This window comes from Strigops habroptila, chromosome 2, assembly GCF_004027225.2.
Source record: "Strigops habroptila isolate Jane chromosome 2, bStrHab1.2.pri, whole genome shotgun sequence".
Classification (NCBI taxonomy): domain Eukaryota; kingdom Metazoa; phylum Chordata; class Aves; order Psittaciformes; family Psittacidae; genus Strigops; species Strigops habroptila.
In genome coordinates, this window is record NC_044278.2 from 110494366 (window position 1) to 110511156 (window position 16791).

General features: G+C 37.1%; 1 protein-coding gene across 6 annotated transcripts in view; it reads right to left on the reverse strand.

Moving 5' to 3' along the window:
* The window catches only part of CNTN5 (contactin 5), a 642678-nt gene that overhangs the window by 488804 nt on the left and 137083 nt on the right, over positions 1-16791 (reverse strand). The window lies entirely within an intron of this gene.

Genomic DNA, 16791 nt, shown 5'->3' on the forward strand with positions numbered 1-16791 from the left:
GTTGAAGGCTTCTCCATATTAATCCCTTGCCAAGGAAAATCTCTGACTGATTTTGACCACCAGAAACACTTCCTTAATGAGGCAGCTATCAGAACTATATACACTGATGGCTTTTAACAGCCTGTGCCTCTGACTGAGATTGACTCCTTGCTGCCTGCAAATATAACATTTTTAAAACTGAACAATCAAGAATTTTCTAAGCCTATAGAAGCTTTTCAGAACCTTTTACTCCTATGCAGCACAGGGAGTAAAGATGCCAGGGAAAGAATAAGGAATCAAAAAAATAATTCTGTATACCCAAGATGTGCTTTTAGATTATTTTTGCCAGTGAATTCAGCAGTAAGGGACAATATATCCAGTCTTCACAGTGTAGTTTTTCTATAGTCTATGTATTGCAGACCCTAAGCGGGTTGTTAGTAGTTATCATGGAGATGATCATGTCTCTCTTTTTCCTCTGGGAAGGAAGATATTCATATGTCATTCAAATAAACATATGTAAAAATAATACATACACCTCTTTACAGTAATATTCTGGTTTTGCAGATTTCAAATCAGTCCCATTTGTAAATAGCAACTTGTTCCTACAAGTCGTCTGAGAATAGAATAAAATGTTACCGCAAGTATCTCTAGAACTCTTCAGTGCACTGCCTTTTTTTTTTCCTTCCTAATTAATTGAAAAGCCTATGTATGGTTTCAGATGTTTTCTGGTTGGTCCACACAACAGGCTGTAAAACAAAAATATGTAACTTCAACCTGCTGAATCTAACCATTGAAGCTTGGCTATGTCTGGCTAACTTCATCCTGGAGTAATCACAGACCAGAAGAGAAATTTTAATTATTTTTAAGCAAAACCCATTTTCTTATCTAGCCTGAAATACAGTGACTTCTATCTAGCTACCTATCTGTATGACTTATATATATTTAGTTATTCTATTATAGAGATCAGATATTCTAAGCACATATCTTATGATTTAATTAACAAATTATTGAGCACTGTAAAGCTGACCTTCACCACTTCATATGCAAAGAATTCTCTTTTTATAACTGCCCTTTTTAAACACAGAACATTGTAAGTCTGTGATGAATCTGCAGAAGATATAAAGAACCTGTCAACTTGGGAAGGCCTGGGGAAAACAGAAAAAAAAAAGGCGCTTCATTACAAATCCTTTTGAAACTCCCAGGGCTGGGTCTCCAGACAGGCCATACTGTGAACACTGCTCAGTTATCAGTGCTGATGAATCGAAGAGTATGAATGTGTGATACAAGATAAAACTTTTGCCACTGATCACAGAAATTGATTTGCTGTAAATATGTTAGCTTGCATTTTTTTTGCCATTTTGAACTCAGATTATTTATTGTTGTTTCAACATCAATAGACACATAAGAGAAAAAAGACAGACTGGAGACACTGTAACAGGACAGCTAGCCAGATCTCTATGGCAGAACTGCTGAGATAATCACGTACAGACCTAGCGGAGACAAACGTGGAAACTATGGAAATGAAGCAGTGATGGATTTTGGGTGATTTCAATTCCATGAATGAAATAAGAGTCGAAGAAACAGCATCTGTGTCAAGCTGGAGAGCATCATGTTTCTGCAGATTTATTGAAAAAGTAAAATTTTTTAGGCAATTGAAATGTAGATGTTAGACATATTTTAGACTCACATCATTAGAAGACCTCTGGCTATGGGGGAGAGATGGCTGATATACTGAACCAGTTTATACAGAAAAAAACAAACCTGTGGCCTTTACATTTATATCTGAACTAGACACTGTGCAAAGTATTGATTATTCAAAAGTTAATACTTTATATAAGATTAATATAGTGACTCAAAACTGTTTGTGTCTCTGAAACTTTGAGGAAGGATGGGAGTGAAAGTATCCAGGGGTAGATAGGTCCAGTGGTCCTACCTGCAAACAAAAGGGAGAAAATAGTTGTACCAAAAAATATTTATATACAAAGGTAAGAATTGAAAGCCCATGTGTGTCTCGCTGTTTTTACTTATTTTTGAAGATCCTAAGAAAAGTCTAAGAAAAAATGAATCACAATAGGTGACTATTATCTATGCTGCACACACGTAGGTTTGTTTATAACTCTGGGAATTAAGGTGTGTAAGTATTCATTTCTGGTTTAGAATACCTGCTCTACTGTAAAACTGGCACCTGCATGGTATTTATGAAAAGAAACACAAGAGAATGCATCTTCCCTGCCTCTCACACAGTAGGGGTAGGCAAAGCAGAAAAAATGAAGCAGAACATTATTAGAGACAGTAAGGCAGATGTGTGGGTTTTCAAACTATTTTAGTGTACTGGATTACTATTGTGATATTTTCCATTTCTATGAGTAACAGCAACAGAGAGAAGAAAACAATAGAAAAGATGATAAATCAGTAGTTTCGCCATCCAAGAAAAACAGTCTCATTCAAGAAAGAAAACTCTTTCTATCAGGATAAAAAGCTGACAAGTCTATTCTGCTTTTGATTCTATTTTCAAGTACTTTATTTCATTGTGTATTGTTCATGTAGAAGTTATGTATCACATGCAGACCTAATGTCCTTTTTATCACTCAAAATATGTTGAGAAATTCCAAATTAAAACAACCCATTTCACCAATTACATTAACAAAAAAGTAAATAGACAAAATTGCAAAGAAGTCTGTGGTTAAGTTTACTTAAGAAAAATACCCCTGAAGGCAAATTTGGATAGATCTGAGTTTTAAGGGTGTTCACATTTCCTTTTAGTCCCCAGTGGGTATCTAGTGAAGAGATGCAAATCAGAAAAAATTCAGATTGTGGGTGAGATGCTGGCCAGCTACTGGAAGTTCATAACTCTGTATATTGTCCTGTAATTGAAAGTTTATGGCTTTGCTTTAAAGAGAGAGCTTGGGTAAGCATCTCCATTTTTCTGTAATCCTGTTTACTAAAAAGATTAAAAGTAAATCCAAATAACTTATTTCTCTTCTTTGTCTGGTATCCTTAGATAATATTTGAGCAAGTAATCACTACTGCTACAGATGCACATGACTGCTATGACCAATAGGATGCTGCTTATGTGTAGGGTTTGGCATATAATTTACTACAGTAGGGAAAAGTAAACCTGAAATCTGACTGCAAACTCATTAAAACCTCATAAAAAGATCAATAGGAGTGGAGAGATGAATAGAAAGAAAGGCGGTTTCAAATACTTTTGGATTCTAGACAGGGTTAGATCATGTTTTGAGTGAAAGGGATAAGGTAGCTTTTACAGCATAATTAAACACTTTCATAATTATTTCAATTTGACATATTCTTAATTTGCTGTATCACATGCTACATATTTCCTACTGAACCTGGCAGCATTCTTGGAAAAGGAGAAGTTATATAGGTCAGGAAAATGGGAGGATATAATGCTGTTACATTTCTGTCATTCAGTTCTACAACAAGCCTCATGAGACAGTACTTCTGACAGCAAATCCTGTCAAAATAAGATTCCTGAATAAATAACATGAAGTCTGTTCTGTGAGATCTTGCCCAGGAAAAAATAATATTCCCTATAAATTTAATTTATCTTTTTATTGCCTTATATAGTCATGATGTCCAGATGACCATGCAGACGGCCACTGCATTGGCAAAAGTTAAAAAGAATTCTTGTAAAACTTCATCTCAGAAATCTCTCATAAAGAAAATTTCATGCATTTGGGTAAATCATTAGCCTGTCAAATAAACAAACAAATAAACAAATAAATAAATAGATTCTTTGTTAAGGTCAATCGATTAGTGGTTGGCAGTAAAAAAAAAACGCGCTGTTTCAAAGTTATTTTCACTCTATTACATTCATCATAACTAAAATAATAAGTTATAAAACCCAGATACTTATATTTCTTACCATAAAACATGTGTTTCATGACTCACCTAAACAGCCGCAAAACTCACATCAGTTCATAGAAATTAGGCTAATATACATCACCCTTTGAATATACATCACCCTCTGAAATTCATGGTGCCAATGATAGTAAAGGTTTAAAAACCAGCACCTGGTCCTGCACAGGGTTGTCCCACCACCTCAAGACCTGAACCCTCCCAGGCAAATGTTTGTCTAACCTGTACCTGAAGTCTGTTATTTTGCCTTCCTTCAGTCCTTTTCCATAGCCAAGTTTCATAAGAGAATACATTTGCACAGTTTCAAGAAGAATGTTTTCAGAAATTGAAGCCTACATAAGAAATAAAATGAATTGCCATTGTGAGAGGTTCTACTCTAGATGCACAGGTCAATTTTGACCTGTAATTTCCATTTTTTGCCAGTGTAAGACTCAGTGTTGTATTTGTCTTAATGGTTTATGTAAGCAACGGCTTTAGGTTACAAAAACTGGGTTCAAATATACTTTGGGACTTATATTTTATATTTCAGATCACTTTTTTAGTCTAGTCTATTTAGGATTTCAAACTGCGCACATCACTGTAATCATCCAAACCTGGTCCCCAAAGCCAAAAGTGCTTGCAGTCTCCTCAGTGATCATCATTAAGCTGTAGCTATGAAACTACCAGAGCTTTGTTTTAATGAGCTACATTTCTTGTTCTAACAAACCTCAGCGACAAATCTCATCTCAGTCTCATGGAAGAAACACAGTGCTGCTGAAGGTTTTTGTTTTTTCCTTTACTGTCTACTCTATTCCCTATTACAAGTTTGTAAGGGCAAAACACGTTGTTCGTTTTTTAATTTTACTGCATTGTAACATAAGGCCTAGTGACACCTACTCTGCAATCAGAAACCAGGGCTATATGTTCAGTTAAAAGGGATTGATGTAACTCTAATCACTTCATTGGACTGGCATACTTTTGTATCAGATACAAAACCCCACAGATAGCCACTAGGTCAGAAAGTACAGTAGAGTCCAGCCAGAGCATCACTGACCTGTTTTCCTTTTTTAAAAAAATGCTGCTAGGAAACAAGTATTTTAGGCTTAAAAAGGATTATTTTAATATAGCAGTTTCCCTGAATGCAACTCATTAGACACACACAATTTATAATGACATTATCAAAATATGTTCAATAGAGAAATAATATAGACCACCACAGTGAATTAACGCCCTTGACTAAGAAATGTGCTGCTGCCTGCTGCACAGAGCAACAGTTGAATTTGGCTGTATCTGTCAGATTAAATCATAGTTACTAAAAGCATTCACTTTTCTGATACGAACAGAGCAGACAAAGAAACTTGCTTGGAGAAGATATTTACCCCAAGGATAAATGGAGTTAGAGATTAAGACACTGAGGAGCAGGATACCACTGAGCAGATGCTAGGTGATGGCAGGAATTAGGGATGCTCATGGCAGAAATGCCTGCTACCAGCTGCAATCACTGTGAGACCTAATCACTGTGAGACAGGGTGCCAGAAACATGGCAGAATGCAAACAGGGGTAATCAGGAGTGAGAAAGAGAAATGGCTGGCTGTGGTTGGCTATATTGAAATGGTTGTTTACGAATGACTGTCAGATTTAGAGCAGCAAGAAATAAGTGAAAGTCACCGAGAATTTTCAAAATATACTCTATTTTAAAAAGACAAAGGTCTGGATTCTTGGAACCCTTCTGACAGAAGGATATGGAAAATGATTGTTCACTGAATTATGAAGGTTTGTAGTAGGACACACACCAATGACTGCATCATTTCTCCAGCCATATCTTCCAAATCTCATCTCTAATATAAAGACAAATCTGCTTATACTGGAATTTGTTTTGACAGTTCAACTATTCCTGCTTCAATTTACACTTCAATTTTAAGTCAAAAATCCCATTTGATTTATCTGTTATGAATAGCCACACATAAATCGCTCAGTAAAACACTAAAGATGCATCTTTAGACAGCTTGCATCACTGAATTTTGCTGAGGAACTTGAGACCAGAACTGGACCCTGGTTGTTCTAGGGACCTACTGACCTATGGGATCTATGCATCTGAGGGAGTGAAGAGGACATCCATCAGGACAATCCCTCAGTTGATTCCCATTACAGTATTCCATGAAGACCTTTTTTCCATTCATTTACAGTGTAGCACTGGGTTTATTTGTGGGTCTACAGAGAAGGAGGGGTGCAATTGCACTGTGCTGCCCCTAGCTAGGTGAAGCCCACTGTGAGAAAGCCACTACATGCAGTATTCCTGCCCTAGATCCTTTCAGCCTCAATTCAGTAATCAGAACTATCTACAGCTATTTGAGATTGTCTGCAGTGCCTGAAACATCTCCAGTGTGCTGACACATGTTCCTTTCTGCACCTGTGATGGTGGAACTCAGGTCTGGCTTTGGGTACTATATGTAGGTACCTGAATGTACAATAGATGTCTGGGTCACTAAGACCAGCCAGCATAGTTTTAGGAGTGATTTAGCTCCTCTTCAAACAGGTGCCAGTGCTCGTTAGCCAAGTGCTTAAGTGGGATCTAAGCACTGACTTTGTTGCCTTGCGAATGCTTCTGCTGTTCACATTGGCCATCTGGGTTCATCTGAGACTCTCTAGTGAATCCTACCAGGCCTTCAGACACCTCTCCCAGCAGACATTTGGGTACAACTCCCTACATCAGGTCTGCCAGCCCCACAGAAGTCTGCAGTGGATATCTGGATATCATGTGTCCAATGACAGTAGACGCAGCTTTATGGCCAGTCATGCTTTAGATTTGCATTGTTTATAACACAGAGCTAACACGTAATACACAGTTGGAGGTCACAGTTTAGGTATGTCGATCATTAACCAAATGCCAGTCCTGGATCTAGGCACATCAGAAGCCACGTAAGCCTCAAGTCCAATTGATGTCAACAGGAAAGGAAAATAAAGAATAAAGTGGTGGGATAAATTAGATCTTCAACTAGTCCTTCCTTTAGGGAATCAAGTGTCTAGAATCGAATACATACTATAGAGCCCAAACTGAGTAGATAGAGCACTTTTAGATATTTTTCAGGAGGTGTCAGCAGGTCTAATTTTAAAAGGGCAGGTCGGACTGTAATGGTACAGCTAAGCTTTTATTTCCTCCATAAGAAGGCTAATACAGTTTTAAAAGGTAAGAAAAGAAAGAACATGCTGTAACCTTTTATCCTTGTCTTTAATCTGACACTAACAAAAATCGAGGAAATGCAGCCTGCCACCTCCTCTCACATCACCACATGATGCAGTGTGCCTGGAGTTCCCAGAAAGTTATCAGTTGCAGACACATGCAGACGGGTGGACAGATGCTCCCAGGAGACAGACATACACACCAGTACCCACACACTGCACAGGAAATAAGAAATTAACCCTCAGGAGAGCACTGACAGTGAAAAGAAAGAAAAAAAGCTTGCTCTCCCATTTAAATATCTATTGATACTGTCAGTGGTGTTAATGGTCCAACTCTTTGGACTGAAGTCTTCATTGTGCCCAAAAAGTCCTAGCCAGGGCAACTAAGTTCTGCTACTCCAGTGATAATATTGCCAGAATGATCCCACCTGTATCTCCTCATGAAAATTATCCCATCTGTTTGGTGACATAGGAGATAAGGACATTTCTCTTATGGAGACATCACTGCTGGGCTGGAGATGGGGAGAAAAGGCTTGGTATGGAGGAGAAAGAAGCTGCTTTTCATTGGCAAAATGATTGTTTCTGTAGGCCATTTGGTATATATTAAGACTAGAAGTTCTGGCAGGATGAAGCTGTCAGATGCTAAAGGAAAAAAAAACAGAAGTCTCTTCAAATGATTAAAGACTGGGAAAGGCTTGCTACGTTTGAAGGAGCTTCCTTGAAGTCAAGCCATACTGTTGATTACAGCAAGAGTCCTGGGATGGAGTAGAATGGTTTTATGGGGTTTGAAGGCCAGTGCGATTTGCAGGCAAAGAAGCAAGGTGAAATCTAACTCACAGATAATTACCGCTTTTTATCTTTTCCCCTGTTGAGTGCTTTTAAAAAAAACTGCCACAAATTTCAGGAAGTATTTTAGACGAATTCTAATCTTCTTAAACTCTTAGTTACATAGCAATTATAAGACTATATACAGTAATGTAACCTACTGGCTGGACTCCTGCCCTGCCAACCCACACCTGGAAGGAAAAAACCAGACATACTGGTAGGTACATGGGGAAGTATTAGCAGATACATTTGTAGGGAGAAATGGTGAAGCCATCTCCCACCGTGCCTATTAGCACGTTCTCTACTTCTTGCCTATCAGAGAACAGTGTCTTTTTGTTGCTCTCTACTGGACCTGGGCATATATGCATTTAAAAAAAAAATAACTTGCAGCCCAGAAAGCCAACCGTATCCTGGGCTGCATCAAAAGAAGCATGACCAGCAGGTCGAAGGAGGTGATCCTGCCCCTCTACTCTGCTCTTGTGAGACCCCACTTGGAGTACTGCGTACAGTTCTGGTGTCCTCAACATAAAAAGGACATGGAGCTGTTGGAGCGAGTCCAGAGGAGGGCCACGAGGATGATAAGAGGGCTGGAGCACCTCCCATATGAAGACAGGCTGAGAAAGTTGGGCCTGTTCAGCCTGGAGAAGAGAAGGCTGCGTGGTGACCTCATAGCAGCCTTCCAGTATCTGAAGGGGGTCTACAAGGATGCTGGGGACGGACTCTTCCTTAGGGACTGTAGTGGTAGGACAAGGGGTAATGGGTTCAAACTTAAACAGAGGAAGTTTAGATTAGATATAAGGAAGAAGTTCTTTACAGTGAGGGTGGTGAAGCACTGGAATGGGTTGCCCAGGGAGGCTGTGGATGCTCCATCCCTGGCGGTGTTCAAGGCCAGGTTGGACAGAGCCTTGAGCCACGTGGTTTAGGGCAAGGTGTCCCTGCCCATGGCAGGGGGGTTGGAACTAGATGATCTTAAGGTCCTTTCTAACCCTTACGATTCTATGATTCTATGATTCTATAACCACAGGCTGATAATACTGAGACAAATAGAAACAAAACAGATTCAAGTAGAAGACTTCGGGAATATTTAGGAAACCTTACTATGTAGTATTTACTTGGCCTGTTTTACTTTAATTAATTTACATAAATGCTGGAAATAAAATACAGAAAACTCATGAATATGTATTGATTCATAAAGTTATTCTAAGAAAAAACAGTTTCATGCAACTACCTTCTTGTGATTTGTCTGTACTTCTCAGTAGGACAATGGAATAGTCCATCTTTACCCAAGCTTTCGGTAATTTCACCTCTTCTGTCAAGAAAGATCCCAGATGACTGACTGCAGTACAGGATGTGTGGAATATTTGAAATGCTGTAGTCCTTACCAATACAGGGACGAAAATGAAGAACTTTTACAGCATGAACAAAATTAGAGCTAAGAAATTTTATTTTTAATTTCTACAATCATCTTGAGTATTGTGAAAAACAGAAAGAACAAATAAAATCATCAAACCTGAGCTTTCATTTTTCTATAATTACAAATGGAGATATGAGGTCAATGCCAATCAGGCAAACAGGATGAGGTAACTGCTTAGAGAGAGCAAATAATTTACTACAGTAGCTGATAATGTTTCCATTTTTAAAAGCCTAGAAGTTTAACACACCAGTGTTAACACTGAAAAATGTGGCTGATTCCTTTTATCAAAACATAATAAATATTTTACATACCTGCCAATTGTAACTAGACCACACACAGTAAATTTAAGCTATAAGCCCATGCTTCCTCCCATAGCTTGCAGCATTAGTTTACACAAATCCTGTAATTATGCTATTATATACTAACAATCAGATAGATGAATATAAATAAGATTAACTATGTTAGTTGCTTCTCAGCATCTTAAGATAATATGAAATGAAATAATAATAGTAAAAAAAAGGTAGAATGAGTTTCTGCAGGATTGCCAACGTGATGCTCATGTCTAGAAATTTCATTATACGCAGCTATGGCCATCCCCAGCCACATTCCTGCACATACCTGAAGAAACATAAAAGTAGACATCAGCAGGCAATGCCTGCTGAAAACAGTGAAAACAGTGTTCAGCTCTTTTTTTTTTTTTTTCTGTAATAGAATCTGTATGAAAAAGACGCATATTCTTCAGCAGTCCCCAATACACTCACTGGCTGCAGTGTATTTCAGCAGGTAAACAGTATGTCACAAGTTCTCAACTATGAGAAAGAATTTATTGACATTTTAAAGACATAATAGATACTTTTTATTTCTTATTACGATATTTTCTCATTCCACTCTCTGAAGTAATAGTTTTAAAAAATATCTTCATTACATACAGACATAGAAGCAGATTAAAGGATATATAACTGATAGCAAAAAGAGAATTCCAATGTGGCAGAACTTCCAGTCTCAGGTCTGAAGCTACAGTCAACGAGGCTCAAGCTCTACAAAGCTGTTTGTACCCTTTCTCTCAGATTTGTTCTTCTTTATAAGTCCTTCTGTTTGTTTTCACATCCAGAAGTAGTCAGCGCCAGGACTACATGTACATCAGTGGCATCCCTCTCTTTGTGCCACTGCCTTGAAAGGTTTTTGCAAATACATGTAAATTTTAGAAAATTAAAGGTGTTATTTATGTCTCTGTATTGGGTTTACATGGCAATGTTGGCTTTTTTGGGAGGGTGGGATGGTGCAGGGATGGCCTCTGTGAGAAGACACCAGGAGCTGCCGACATGTCAGACACAGCTGGTTCCAGCAGTCTCCAATGGATGCACCACTGGCCAAAGCTGAGCCCATCAGCTACGCTGGTAATGCCTCTGTGATAACATATTTAAGAAAGGGTAAAATATGCTGTAAAGCAGCTGTGAGAGAGTGATAAAATGTGAGAGAAACACCTCTGAAGACAGCCAGGTCAGTGAAGAAGGAGGAGGAGGTGCTCCAGGCACCAGAGCAGGGACTTGCCTGCAGGCAGTGGAGAAGACTATGGAGAAGCAGTTTGTACCCCTGCAACCCATGGAGTACCACATCAGAGATTGCTAAGAAAATATTGCAGTGGAAAGAATCACTCTACACGTGCTGTTTCTTACATTGTACTACTGAACATTTATTGGCTACACCACACAGACTTACATGGACTTAGGTGTAACACTGGCTTCACTTTTGATCTTATTCTGCTAGGGAAAGTGACATTTTTCTTCAGAAATCTTAGAAGTCTTAGTGTTTTCAGAAGTCTTAGAAAGACATATTAGACCTCAAACAGAAGTGATAAGCTAAAGGTAGAAATTTTCATGAAAGTTCCTTTGGGAAGCACTGCACGGAAAGTTTGGGGAAAATATTTTTGTCTTAAGAACTGCTAAAACAGTTATCTGTAAATAAATTAGACCTAATTTCTGAAAGAGTATATTTAACATTTTTTAAACTGTTTAAGTAACCAGTAGCTGAAGTGCACAACACCCTTAACAGACTTTCGTATACACTATAACAACTAAAAGCACTCAGTACAGGCTCAGATCCAGAAATAAAACCACTTATTTGAAACAGTTTTTACATCTGAATATAGTAAGGACTTTTTATATAACTCTCTAAGTTTTAATAGATGGACATTAGAGACCTTAATGTAGTAGAATATTATAATAAAACAAGATGGGTACTAATATAAATGTACATTAACTCATTTGCTAATGATCAACATCAGCCAAGGGACAGCTGCCAGCAGTTTCATGTCCTTTCATCAACAGGGAGACAGAGCCTATTTAAATGTTTTAATTGTTGGGAAAGAAATAGATTTGCTTTTATCCAATCAATATTACTTTGACCAAGAATCAATTAAACTGACAAGGCTTCCCTTATCGAAGTAAGTAGGGGCTTTAATTAAATTCCATTCTATAGTTTAAGCAAAGCATAAGAAGAGAAGGAGCACATAAAGGCTACTTTTTATTTGGTGCGTTTATATCGGTTGTATGTTTTTAGGTGCAAATCATAAATTAAACTGCAGATACATTAACATTTCACTTTATGTCAAGCTAGGCATCAAAATAAAACCACAGATATGTACTGGTCCCATCTATTACAGTATGTATTTCTATTTTGAATTAGCACAAAATGGAATGCTCTGCATGATCTTTTATATTACAGTGACACAGTATGTAAAAGGGCATCCTTCTATTTCCTCAGAAACCATCATTAGTACTAAATAAACTCTCCTTGCCTATTTCTTTAGAAGAGCACTGCACAAAAATGAGACACTGCAGAATAACAATGGGTTCAATTTAATTGGTGCAACCCTTCCCCCTGCCTATCAGCAGAACAACTCAATATTCATTCTGAGGCAAAGGAGTTATTAAAGCATTTCAAGTGATATTTTCAAAGGGAATTTTCCTTTTTTCTTATTACCTCTTCAAATCTGAATCACTGTGTGAGAAGGGGAGGCCAAGGGGATGAAAAAAAAGAAAAAAGCTTAATTCCCAGGAAATTGTTGAAAATTATGTCATGAAATCAAACAGCGCTTTGGTATAAAAAATCTTCAGAAGAGAAAATGCACTTTAAGCAAAAGATTTAGAATACAAAGTCTTTCTGCAAGTGGCAATGCCTCAGATCACTTGGCCTGGAGCTTCTATCATTTCAGTCTCCTGATGTGGTGCTATTCCAGTTTATTTTCCTCAGGCTGCTTTGCTCACTAAGGCAAGTAATTAGAGTAGCAAATAATAGAGCCAGAGTCCCAAATTAACTTTCAATATTATCATCTTGTTGCTACTGGCTAAAACAATGCTAACATTGATAAATCTATATACCTTAATGATAAACAGCTATTAAAATAATAGTTAAACTCATCTTCAGCAACCTTGTTCTAAAATATGCTCTTTTTGTGCAAATTAAATGGCATACAAAATGATTAGAAGGTTCCTCTGGTTAAATATTCTTAATTGCTCAGTGGTTCAGTCCACATGTGTTTCACCTACAGCATCTCTTATGTCATTAAGTGTCTCCAACTTGTGGCATGCTGACAAGTTTTCTCTTAACATTAATAGTTTTCAAAGATTAGCTGTTAATTCTTAATGTGCTGGGCACATTAGTAAAAAGTAACATCTTTTTTGTCTTAGAGTGTATTATTTTCTTTATTCTTCAAAATGTGAGGGAAATTACAGTCCTCAAGATCTAGTTCAGTGTTTTCCAATTTTTTTCTGCTTCTAAATGGATTTTTGCAAAATCAAGATGTTAATTCACTACTTGGATAAAACCCCCATACATATAAGTGTATATTAAATTTAATGATTTATATATCACTATATACAATATACTGTTTCATATTTGAACAATTGATTTAAACAACCAAAAATGTTATGAACATGATTTTTAATTTGTTTCATAGTTGAGTTGAAACATTCACTTTATTTTGCTTTACAGAATAGCAGCCTGTGTGTTCTGTTTCTCCGTTTTCTAGCCCATTTTCTAGACAATGGATCAAAATGAAGCATTGATGAGCATGTAGCATATAGCTCATGCTAGAGAAGATAATCTTTTTTTTAACTGAAATGCTGAATTATTTAATCTTAAATATTCTAAAAAACCTGCAATATAGTGCTTAAAAATGCTAAAAAAGTTGCATTCTACATTTCGGGACTTATTTTGCTTTATAAAATTTGTTTTGAACATTTAGTTATCTCTTTAAGAATTAAAAATTGAATGAAGAAGTAAATATTTTAATTTCATTAAGAAAAAAAAAAAAAAATCACTGTTTTGATCATCTTGCCAAATATCCTTCTCATAATCTTCCTTTACAGGAAAGGTAAAAATTGTGTGTGAATGTTATCTCAGAACAAAACACTTCAGAACTGTAGCTCTTTTCACATAATTAACAAACAACCTGTGTTCCAATGTGTCTCTAATCCTTTAACATTATAGAAAATTGCTTCCTTCCTATAGCAATTTGCACTTATGTTGAATAATAATATATTTTGAAAATCTTATGATATTGCATAAGAGCTGAATAAACATTCTCTTTTTCCCTCAATGATGTCAGAATCGTGCAAAAGAAAATTTCTTTGTTTTCCTGATATACAAATTTTCTAAGAGAATCCTAATCTTTTCCTAACTCCTTCTCCAGCAACAACCTGCAATATCCAGTTTACAGTCTTTGGGCTCATGTTAAAGTGCATATTTTTCCTACCTCAGCCATAGTACAGTTGTATGAACAGTTTTGGTTTCTGGCTTTCAGAATAGTTTTCTTTCCAGATGCGTCCTTTGAAAAGTGGGAAATGGGCAACCAACAAAGTCAGCTCCACCAATTGCAGCTATGTTTTTTAAAGGGTCAGGGCCACTGTCAGAACAAAATCTGTACAGGTAAGCATAGGGTTTTTTTTCTTCTTGCATCTGTTCAGTCATACCAGTTCTACAAAGAACTTTGCATGGAAAATGCCCTATTTGGCTAGTAAGTGTTCTGTGACATTGCATTTAATTAACATTGTGTTACACTTACTCTGGAGCAGTCATAATTTATTTTAGTAATTAGAGGATCAAGATTTCATGCTTTTATTTGACTGCTACTTCCATTTCAATAACTGACGTTTAAAATATTTTGTCTGCCATATTAGAGCTAGCCAGGGAGATTGTAAACATGCTGTCATATTATGGCATGGTTATCACAAGCTTTACAAGGGTTCTGTGGGCCACGGCACTACTCTTCTCATGCATGAGAGAGATCTGAGAGAACTGGAGAGTTGTGAAGGTTGGATTACCTGTCAGGCAGCCTGGCACTATCAATCAGTGATGCATGGGAATACAGGCCTGCACAGGTATTACCCAATGCCTATGTGCTTTTCTGTCTAACTCAGCCCTAACTCAAACTAGAGGCTGGTGCAGTCTTGGCACATGGAGACATTTTCCCAGTATAGACCTAGCAGCAAAGAAGCATTCTTAGTAAAAAAGCCTATTCCCACTTGATGGTGGCAGTGTATAGAGCAGGTCACTTCCCATTTGTATCTTCTGAGTTCTGTTCCCCAGTTTATCAATCATTTTGTCATGATTTAATGATTTTGATAAATGTATGTAAAGCTTCTAGAACAATAAGCATCTATAATAACAGTGAAGAAAACATCAGCTTTTTTTCTGAGAAGGGAGGTTGCAGAACCAAACATGAGTACATTCATATTCAAGATCAACTAAGACCACAGAGCGCTGCTTCAGCACTAGAGTCTTTTACACATGGGAAAAAAATCAGGGCTTAAGTGTTACATGAAATTTAGATAGTGAACCACTTATACCCTTTCTGAGGCTACATATTTATTTTTTTAATTTGAAGACCCAGGGTTTTTAATTTCGATATTAAACACTGAGTGTACTTGTCAGTGCTTCATGATGAGCAATAGAATTTTCTATCATAAGTAACTGATACCAGGAAAGAATCTGTATCTGTGTTTCCATAAATATAGCCTTTTATACTAGTTTATAGGGTATGATTGCTGGGGTTAGCAAGGTTAGCTACAGATCTTCAGTTAAGAACAGACCGCTCCTAACTGAAGCATACCATATTCAAATTAAAATAACAATCCAACACCAAAAAACCCACTCCACCTCTATTTTTTATCCTCCGACATCAGCCAGAACATAATCTTGCTCACCCTATTGCTCTTCGTTCAAGCACTAATTTCACGTAGACCAAATCTTAAATTTCCCCTTTTTTCTCAGATACCATATGACATGATTTTCTCCATCATTAGCATTGAGTTTGATAGCTTACTAGATTGCATCATGATGTTCTTTTAATTGGATGATTACGTATATGCCCCAGGCAAGTTACTATGCTAACATCTGATGATTTAGCAAAGTGATCTGATTTTATTTATTTATTTTACTTCTGGCTGAAACATTTTCTAGTCTCAGTGCTCAAAGTGTAATGCCTCTGTAGAAGCAGCCTAGATTCAGAACTTCTGGGTATTTGCATTAGTGGTAATGATGAAGAGGGATGCCTTGAGCCATGGGAAAACAACACGGGTTTTAATGTACATGCCTAAGTGTTGTGCTAGGTCCCTAACTTTAAAAAGCCAGGCTTAAATATTTATGAAAAATTGTTAATTTTGAATTGACTAACATTTTATTATCTTTCATAGAGAAATCTGCAAGATCTGTGGTCAAGTTTCTCTGCTAAGTTGCAGGATTGCAGATGTTGTTTTGGCTCTCCTGGGCAAAAGGTTTCAAACTACACCAAAGTTTTTTCAAATGAAAGTTTAATTGAAATTATAACCAGTCTGTGGGGGATAGTTCAAATTGGGTTAATGCAGTTAGAAAATAGTGATTTAGGATGATGGGTTCAGAGCTTGCAATAGATCATTTTCTCGATCTATTTGGCATTTGCTTCTAAACTATACAGGTCTCCACATCCTGACTATGCCGGTACAACTGATACTGAATGTGTCTTTTTACCTTTCAACTCTTGTCTTGATACTCCAGAACAAGTCTACTGCTGAGCTTCCCCCCTCCGCACCTGTTCCTTGATGAAAGGAATTTCTACAGTAAAGTCTGTAGGAAATACAGTGGGCATAGATGTATAAACAGGCTTAATCACATGCTACAATGAGAAAAGAGGTATTGCATCCACATTTCAAAAAAGTGACATGAATGTTCCATAAATGCATTCTCTGACATGGGCAGAAATTTTCAGTAATATCAGCCAAAAATGAACCTATAGCCTTTTGGCTGGAAGAAAATCCCCACCAACTCAGTCCCTGTAAGGATGAAAATTGCTGGATTAATACTATTAAGTTTTCTTTGATTTGAATGAATAATTATTTTGTGCCAATACATTACTGCTTACATAGACATTTCACCTATGCTCTTCTTTATTTCATTTGATTATAATTCTTTCCCCATAGACAAACCTGTCTATGAGGCAAATATGCTTGGCTGAATAATAGTGAATGTTTAGATAAAGTACCAGCAGCTGGAGGGCA